Source organism: Syngnathus typhle, unplaced genomic scaffold (assembly GCF_033458585.1).
Source record: "Syngnathus typhle isolate RoL2023-S1 ecotype Sweden unplaced genomic scaffold, RoL_Styp_1.0 HiC_scaffold_24, whole genome shotgun sequence".
Taxonomy (NCBI): domain Eukaryota; kingdom Metazoa; phylum Chordata; class Actinopteri; order Syngnathiformes; family Syngnathidae; genus Syngnathus; species Syngnathus typhle.
In genome coordinates, this window is record NW_026871930.1 from 1,204,650 (window position 1) to 1,214,659 (window position 10,010).

Consider the following 10,010-nt stretch of genomic DNA (forward strand, 5'->3'; position numbering starts at 1 on the left):
CCGCTCATGGTGCAATCATTTTCTTTAGGCTGAAGTATCTCTTGGAGCGTACGCTCGGCCGGGTTGAACAACGTCTCGCACAGCGCGTGCTTGGTCAGTGGTATGCCTCGCTCATTCACGTAAGGAATACCTTTTTCGGTGCACATGTTCTGCAATTGCCCCAGACTGTGAGTCCTCATCGCGTTGTCTATGCTCATCCGTTGTTGCGGTACATGGTCGGTGAACAGCATGGCGCACAGCTCCGACTTTGTCATATCCCGACCGTTGATGGTGGTTTCGAATCCTTGCCGTCGCACGTGCTCCGCTATGTCGGAACGCGTATTCCGCATGCACGTGTTGTATGACGTATAGAGGTTGGATCGGTTCCTCTTGGTTGTAGCCATGGTCGCGTCTGTACGATGTACCGAAGCCTCGGTACATCGCACATGCACGCAGCCGTGCGATGGGATTCACTTTTTCTGAGCGATGCCCCTATCCATGATCACAATGTCCGGGTCGCCGCACATGAACTGAAGTTGAGTAGTGTTGTATCTAGCCAGGACGCGGTCGACGGCCTCGTGGTGGGGTGAGCCGCTCATGGTGCAATCATTTTCTTTAGGCTGAAGTATCTCTTGGAGCGTACGCTCGGCCGGGTTGAACAACGTCTCGCACAGCGCGTGCTTGGTCAGTGGTATGCCTCGCTCATTCACGTAAGGAATACCTTTTTCGGTGCACATGTTCTGCAATTGCCCCAGACTGTGAGTCCTCATCGCGTTGTCTATGCTCATCCGTTGTTGCGGTACATGGTCCGTGAACAGCATGGCGCACAGCTCCGACTTTGTCATATCCCGACCGTTGATGGTGGTTTCGAATCCTTGCCGTCGCACGTGCTCCGCTATGTCGGAACGCGTATTCCGCATGCACGTGTTGTATGACGTATAGAGGTTGGATCGGTTCCTCTTGGTTGTAGCCATGGTCGCGTCTGTACGATGTACCGAAGCCTCGGTACATCGCACATGCACGCAGCCGTGCGATGGGATTCACTTTTTCTGAGCGATGCCCCTATCCATGATCACAATGTCCGGGTCGCCGCACATGAACTGAAGTTGAGTAGTGTTGTATCTAGCCAGGACGCGGTCGACGGCCTCGTGGTGGGGTGAGCCGCTCATGGTGCAATCATTTTCTTTAGGCTGAAGTATCTCTTGGAGCGTACGCTCGGCCGGGTTGAACAACGTCTCGCACAGCGCGTGCTTGGTCAGTGGTATGCCTCGCTCATTCACGTAAGGAATACCTTTTTCGGTGCACATGTTCTGCAATTGCCCCAGACTGTGAGTCCTCATCGCGTTGTCTATGCTCATCCGTTGTTGCGGTACATGGTCGGTGAACAGCATGGCGCACAGCTCCGACTTTGTCATATCCCGACCGTTGATGGTGGTTTCGAATCCTTGCCGTCGCACGTGCTCCGCTATGTCGGAACGCGTATTCCGCATGCACGTGTTGTATGACGTATAGAGGTTGGATCGGTTCCTCTTGGTTGTAGCCATGGTCGCGTCTGTACGATGTACCGAAGCCTCGGTACATCGCACATGCACGCAGCCGTGCGATGGGATTCACTTTTTCTGAGCGATGCCCCTATCCATGATCACAATGTCCGGGTCGCCGCACATGAACTGAAGTTGAGTAGTGTTGTATCTAGCCAGGACGCGGTCGACGGCCTCGTGGTGGGGTGAGCCGCTCATGGTGCAATCATTTTCTTTAGGCTGAAGTATCTCTTGGAGCGTACGCTCGGCCGGGTTGAACAACGTCTCGCACAGCGCGTGCTTGGTCAGTGGTATGCCTCGCTCATTCACGTAAGGAATACCTTTTTCGGTGCACATGTTCTGCAATTGCCCCAGACTGTGAGTCCTCATCGCGTTGTCTATGCTCATCCGTTGTTGCGGTACATGGTCGGTGAACAGCATGGCGCACAGCTCCGACTTTGTCATATCCCGACCGTTGATGGTGGTTTCGAATCCTTGCCGTCGCACGTGCTCCGCTATGTCGGAACGCGTATTCCGCATGCACGTGTTGTATGACGTATAGAGGTTGGATCGGTTCCTCTTGGTTGTAGCCATGGTCGCGTCTGTACGATGTACCGAAGCCTCGGTACATCGCACATGCACGCAGCCGTGCGATGGGATTCACTTTTTCTGAGCGATGCCCCTATCCATGATCACAATGTCCGGGTCGCCGCACATGAACTGAAGTTGAGTAGTGTTGTATCTAGCCAGGACGCGGTCGACGGCCTCGTGGTGGGGTGAGCCGCTCATGGTGCAATCATTTTCTTTAGGCTGAAGTATCTCTTGGAGCGTACGCTCGGCCGGGTTGAACAACGTCTCGCACAGCGCGTGCTTGGTCAGTGGTATGCCTCGCTCATTCACGTAAGGAATACCTTTTTCGGTGCACATGTTCTGCAATTGCCCCAGACTGTGAGTCCTCATCGCGTTGTCTATGCTCATCCGTTGTTGCGGTACATGGTCCGTGAACAGCATGGCGCACAGCTCCGACTTTGTCATATCCCGACCATTGATGGTGGTTTCGAATCCTTGCCGTCGCACGTGCTCCGCTATGTCGGAACGCGTATTCCGCATGCACGTGTTGTATGACGTATAGAGGTTGGATCGGTTCCTCTTGGTTGTAGCCATGGTCGCGTCTGTACGATGTACCGAAGCCTCGGTACATCGCACATGCACGCAGCCGTGCGATGGGATTCACTTTTTCTGAGCGATGCCCCTATCCATGATCACAATGTCCGGGTCGCCGCACATGAACTGAAGTTGAGTAGTGTTGTATCTAGCCAGGACGCGGTCGACGGCCTCGTGGTGGGGTGAGCCGCTCATGGTGCAATCATTTTCTTTAGGCTGAAGTATCTCTTGGAGCGTACGCTCGGCCGGGTTGAACAACGTCTCGCACAGCGCGTGCTTGGTCAGTGGTATGCCTCGCTCATTCACGTAAGGAATACCTTTTTCGGTGCACATGTTCTGCAATTGCCCCAGACTGTGAGTCCTCATCGCGTTGTCTATGCTCATCCGTTGTTGCGGTACATGGTCCGTGAACAGCATGGCGCACAGCTCCGACTTTGTCATATCCCGACCGTTGATGGTGGTTTCGAATCCTTGCCGTCGCACGTGCTCCGCTATGTCGGAACGCGTATTCCGCATGCACGTGTTGTATGACGTATAGAGGTTGGATCGGTTCCTCTTGGTTGTAGCCATGGTCGCGTCTGTACGATGTACCGAAGCCTCGGTACATCGCACATGCACGCAGCCGTGCGATGGGATTCACTTTTTCTGAGCGATGCCCCTATCCATGATCACAATGTCCGGGTCGCCGCACATGAACTGAAGTTGAGTAGTGTTGTATCTAGCCAGGACGCGGTCGACGGCCTCGTGGTGGGGTGAGCCGCTCATGGTGCAATCATTTTCTTTAGGCTGAAGTATCTCTTGGAGCGTACGCTCGGCCGGGTTGAACAACGTCTCGCACAGCGCGTGCTTGGTCAGTGGTATGCCTCGCTCATTCACGTAAGGAATACCTTTTTCGGTGCACATGTTCTGCAATTGCCCCAGACTGTGAGTCCTCATCGCGTTGTCTATGCTCATCCGTTGTTGCGGTACATGGTCCGTGAACAGCATGGCGCACAGCTCCGACTTTGTCATATCCCGACCGTTGATGGTGGTTTCGAATCCTTGCCGTCGCACGTGCTCCGCTATGTCGGAACGCGTATTCCGCATGCACGTGTTGTATGACGTATAGAGGTTGGATCGGTTCCTCTTGGTTGTAGCCATGGTCGCGTCTGTACGATGTACCGAAGCCTCGGTACATCGCACATGCACGCAGCCGTGCGATGGGCTTCACTTTTTCTGAGCGATGCCCCTATCCATGATCACAATGTCCGGGTCGCCGCACATGAACTGAAGTTGAGTAGTGTTGTATCTAGCCAGGACGCGGTCGACGGCCTCGTGGTGGGGTGAGCCGCTCATGGTGCAATCATTTTCTTTAGGCTGAAGTATCTCTTGGAGCGTACGCTCGGCCGGGTTGAACAACGTCTCGCACAGCGCGTGCTTGGTCAGTGGTATGCCTCGCTCATTCACGTAAGGAATACCTTTTTCGGTGCACATGTTCTGCAATTGCCCCAGACTGTGAGTCCTCATCGCGTTGTCTATGCTCATCCGTTGTTGCGGTACATGGTCCGTGAACAGCATGGCGCACAGCTCCGACTTTGTCATATCCCGACCGTTGATGGTGGTTTCGAATCCTTGCCGTCGCACGTGCTCCGCTATGTCGGAACGCGTATTCCGCATGCACGTGTTGTATGACGTATAGAGGTTGGGTCGGTTCCTCTTGGTTGTAGCCATGGTCGCGTCTGTACGATGTACCGAAGCCTCGGTACATCGCACATGCACGCAGCCGTGCGATGGGCTTCACTTTTTCTGAGCGATGCCCCTATCCATGATCACAATGTCCGGGTCGCCGCACATGAACTGAAGTTGAGTAGTGTTGTATCTAGCCAGGACGCGGTCGACGGCCTCGTGGTGGGGTGAGCCGCTCATGGTGCAATCATTTTCTTTAGGCTGAAGTATCTCTTGGAGCGTACGCTCGGCCGGGTTGAACAACGTCTCGCACAGCGCGTGCTTGGTCAGTGGTATGCCTCGCTCATTCACGTAAGGAATACCTTTTTCGGTGCACATGTTCTGCAATTGCCCCAGACTGTGAGTCCTCATCGCGTTGTCTATGCTCATCCGTTGTTGCGGTACATGGTCCGTGAACAGCATGGCGCACAGCTCCGACTTTGTCATATCCCGACCGTTGATGGTGGTTTCGAATCCTTGCCGTCGCACGTGCTCCGCTATGTCGGAACGCGTATTCCGCATGCACGTGTTGTATGACGTATAGAGGTTGGATCGGTTCCTCTTGGTTGTAGCCATGGTCGCGTCTGTACGATGTACCGAAGCCTCGGTACATCGCACATGCACGCAGCCGTGCGATGGGATTCACTTTTTCTGAGCGATGCCCCTATCCATGATCACAATGTCCGGGTCGCCGCACATGAACTGAAGTTGAGTAGTGTTGTATCTAGCCAGGACGCGGTCGACGGCCTCGTGGTGGGGTGAGCCGCTCATGGTGCAATCATTTTCTTTAGGCTGAAGTATCTCTTGGAGCGTACGCTCGGCTGGGTTGAACAACGTCTCGCACAGCGCGTGCTTGGTCAGTGGTATGCCTCGCTCATTCACGTAAGGAATACCTTTTTCGGTGCACATGTTCTGCAATTGCCCCAGACTGTGAGTCCTCATCGCGTTGTCTATGCTCATCCGTTGTTGCGGTACATGGTCCGTGAACAGCATGGCGCACAGCTCCGACTTTGTCATATCCCGACCGTTGATGGTGGTTTCGAATCCTTGCCGTCGCACGTGCTCCGCTATGTCGGAACGCGTATTCCGCATGCACGTGTTGTATGACGTATAGAGGTTGGATCGGTTCCTCTTGGTTGTAGCCATGGTCGCGTCTGTACGATGTACCGAAGCCTCGGTACATCGCACATGCACGCAGCCGTGCGATGGGATTCACTTTTTCTGAGCGATGCCCCTATCCATGATCACAATGTCCGGGTCGCCGCACATGAACTGAAGTTGAGTAGTGTTGTATCTAGCCAGGACGCGGTCGACGGCCTCGTGGTGGGGTGAGCCGCTCATGGTGCAATCATTTTCTTTAGGCTGAAGTATCTCTTGGAGCGTACGCTCGGCCGGGTTGAACAACGTCTCGCACAGCGCGTGCTTGGTCAGTGGTATGCCTCGCTCATTCACGTAAGGAATACCTTTTTCGGTGCACATGTTCTGCAATTGCCCCAGACTGTGAGTCCTCATCGCGTTGTCTATGCTCATCCGTTGTTGCGGTACATGGTCCGTGAACAGCATGGCGCACAGCTCCGACTTTGTCATATCCCGACCGTTGATGGTGGTTTCGAATCCTTGCCGTCGCACGTGCTCCGCTATGTCGGAACGCGTATTCCGCATGCACGTGTTGGATGACGTATAGAGGTTGGATCGGTTCCTCTTGGTTGTAGCCATGGTCGCGTCTGTACGATGTACCGAAGCCTCGGTACATCGCACATGCACGCAGCCGTGCGATGGGATTCACTTTTTCTGAGCGATGCCCCTATCCATGATCACAATGTCCGGGTCGCCGCACATGAACTGAAGTTGAGTAGTGTTGTATCTAGCCAGGACGCGGTCGACGGCCTCGTGGTGGGGTGAGCCGCTCATGGTGCAATCATTTTCTTTAGGCTGAAGTATCTCTTGGAGCGTACGCTCGGCCGGGTTGAACAACGTCTCGCACAGCGCGTGCTTGGTCAGTGGTATGCCTCGCTCATTCACGTAAGGAATACCTTTTTCGGTGCACATGTTCTGCAATTGCCCCAGACTGTGAGTCCTCATCGCGTTGTCTATGCTCATCCGTTGTTGCGGTACATGGTCCGTGAACAGCATGGCGCACAGCTCCGACTTTGTCATATCCCGACCGTTGATGGTGGTTTCGAATCCTTGCCGTCGCACGTGCTCCGCTATGTCGGAACGCGTATTCCGCATGCACGTGTTGGATGACGTATAGAGGTTGGATCGGTTCCTCTTGGTTGTAGCCATGGTCGCGTCTGTACGATGTACCGAAGCCTCGGTACATCGCACATGCACGCAGCCGTGCGATGGGATTCACTTTTTCTGAGCGATGCCCCTATCCATGATCACAATGTCCGGGTCGCCGCACATGAACTGAAGTTGAGTAGTGTTGTATCTAGCCAGGACGCGGTCGACGGCCTCGTGGTGGGGTGAGCCGCTCATGGTGCAATCATTTTCTTTAGGCTGAAGTATCTCTTGGAGCGTACGCTCGGCCGGGTTGAACAACGTCTCGCACAGCGCGTGCTTGGTCAGTGGTATGCCTCGCTCATTCACGTAAGGAATACCTTTTTCGGTGCACATGTTCTGCAATTGCCCCAGACTGTGAGTCCTCATCGCGTTGTCTATGCTCATCCGTTGTTGCGGTACATGGTCCGTGAACAGCATGGCGCACAGCTCCGACTTTGTCATATCCCGACCGTTGATGGTGGTTTCGAATCCTTGCCGTCGCACGTGCTCCGCTATGTCGGAACGCGTATTCCGCATGCACGTGTTGTATGACGTATAGAGGTTGGATCGGTTCCTCTTGGTTGTAGCCATGGTCGCGTCTGTACGATGTACCGAAGCCTCGGTACATCGCACATGCACGCAGCCGTGCGATGGGATTCACTTTTTCTGAGCGATGCCCCTATCCATGATCACAATGTCCGGGTCGCCGCACATGAACTGAAGTTGAGTAGTGTTGTATCTAGCCAGGACGCGGTCGACGGCCTCGTGGTGGGGTGAGCCGCTCATGGTGCAATCATTTTCTTTAGGCTGAAGTATCTCTTGGAGCGTACGCTCGGCCGGGTTGAACAACGTCTCGCACAGCGCGTGCTTGGTCAGTGGTATGCCTCGCTCATTCACGTAAGGAATACCTTTTTCGGTGCACATGTTCTGCAATTGCCCCAGACTGTGAGTCCTCATCGCGTTGTCTATGCTCATCCGTTGTTGCGGTACATGGTCCGTGAACAGCATGGCGCACAGCTCCGACTTTGTCATATCCCGACCGTTGATGGTGGTTTCGAATCCTTGCCGTCGCACGTGCTCCGCTATGTCGGAACGCGTATTCCGCATGCACGTGTTGGATGACGTATAGAGGTTGGATCGGTTCCTCTTGGTTGTAGCCATGGTCGCGTCTGTACGATGTACCGAAGCCTCGGTACATCGCACATGCACGCAGCCGTGCGATGGGATTCACTTTTTCTGAGCGATGCCCCTATCCATGATCACAATGTCCGGGTCGCCGCACATGAACTGAAGTTGAGTAGTGTTGTATCTAGCCAGGACGCGGTCGACGGCCTCGTGGTGGGGTGAGCCGCTCATGGTGCAATCATTTTCTTTAGGCTGAAGTATCTCTTGGAGCGTACGCTCGGCCGGGTTGAACAACGTCTCGCACAGCGCGTGCTTGGTCAGTGGTATGCCTCGCTCATTCACGTAAGGAATACCTTTTTCGGTGCACATGTTCTGCAATTGCCCCAGACTGTGAGTCCTCATCGCGTTGTCTATGCTCATCCGTTGTTGCGGTACATGGTCGGTGAACAGCATGGCGCACAGCTCCGACTTTGTCATATCCCGACCGTTGATGGTGGTTTCGAATCCTTGCCGTCGCACGTGCTCCGCTATGTCGGAACGCGTATTCCGCATGCACGTGTTGTATGACGTATAGAGGTTGGATCGGTTCCTCTTGGTTGTAGCCATGGTCGCGTCTGTACGATGTACCGAAGCCTCGGTACATCGCACATGCACGCAGCCGTGCGATGGGATTCACTTTTTCTGAGCGATGCCCCTATCCATGATCACAATGTCCGGGTCGCCGCACATGAACTGAAGTTGAGTAGTGTTGTATCTAGCCAGGACGCGGTCGACGGCCTCGTGGTGGGGTGAGCCGCTCATGGTGCAATCATTTTCTTTAGGCTGAAGTATCTCTTGGAGCGTACGCTCGGCCGGGTTGAACAACGTCTCGCACAGCGCGTGCTTGGTCAGTGGTATGCCTCGCTCATTCACGTAAGGAATACCTTTTTCGGTGCACATGTTCTGCAATTGCCCCAGACTGTGAGTCCTCATCGCGTTGTCTATGCTCATCCGTTGTTGCGGTACATGGTCGGTGAACAGCATGGCGCACAGCTCCGACTTTGTCATATCCCGACCGTTGATGGTGGTTTCGAATCCTTGCCGTCGCACGTGCTCCGCTATGTCGGAACGCGTATTCCGCATGCACGTGTTGTATGACGTATAGAGGTTGGATCGGTTCCTCTTGGTTGTAGCCATGGTCGCGTCTGTACGATGTACCGAAGCCTCGGTACATCGCACATGCACGCAGCCGTGCGATGGGATTCACTTTTTCTGAGCGATGCCCCTATCCATGATCACAATGTCCGGGTCGCCGCACATGAACTGAAGTTGAGTAGTGTTGTATCTAGCCAGGACGCGGTCGACGGCCTCGTGGTGGGGTGAGCCGCTCATGGTGCAATCATTTTCTTTAGGCTGAAGTATCTCTTGGAGCGTACGCTCGGCCGGGTTGAACAACGTCTCGCACAGCGCGTGCTTGGTCAGTGGTATGCCTCGCTCATTCACGTAAGGAATACCTTTTTCGGTGCACATGTTCTGCAATTGGCCCAGACTGTGAGTCCTCATCGCGTTGTCTATGCTCATCCGTTGTTGCGGTACATGGTCCGTGAACAGCATGGCGCACAGCTCCGACTTTGTCATATCCCGACCGTTGATGGTGGTTTCGAATCCTTGCCGTCGCACGTGCTCCGCTATGTCGGAACGCGTATTCCGCATGCACGTGTTGTATGACGTATAGAGGTTGGATCGGTTCCTCTTGGTTGTAGCCATGGTCGCGTCTGTACGATGTACCGAAGCCTCGGTACATCGCACATGCACGCAGCCGTGCGATGGGATTCACTTTTTCTGAGCGATGCCCCTATCCATGATCACAATGTCCGGGTCGCCGCACATGAACTGAAGTTGAGTAGTGTTGTATCTAGCCAGGACGCGGTCGACGGCCTCGTGGTGGGGTGAGCCGCTCATGGTGCAATCATTTTCTTTAGGCTGAAGTATCTCTTGGAGCGTACGCTCGGCCGGGTTGAACAACGTCTCGCACAGCGCGTGCTTGGTCAGTGGTATGCCTCGCTCATTCACGTAAGGAATACCTTTTTCGGTGCACATGTTCTGCAATTGCCCCAGACTGTGAGTCCTCATCGCGTTGTCTATGCTCATCCGTTGTTGCGGTACATGGTCCGTGAACAGCATGGCGCACAGCTCCGACTTTGTCATATCCCGACCGTTGATGGTGGTTTCGAATCCTTGCCGTCGCACGTGCTCCGCTATGTCGGAACGCGT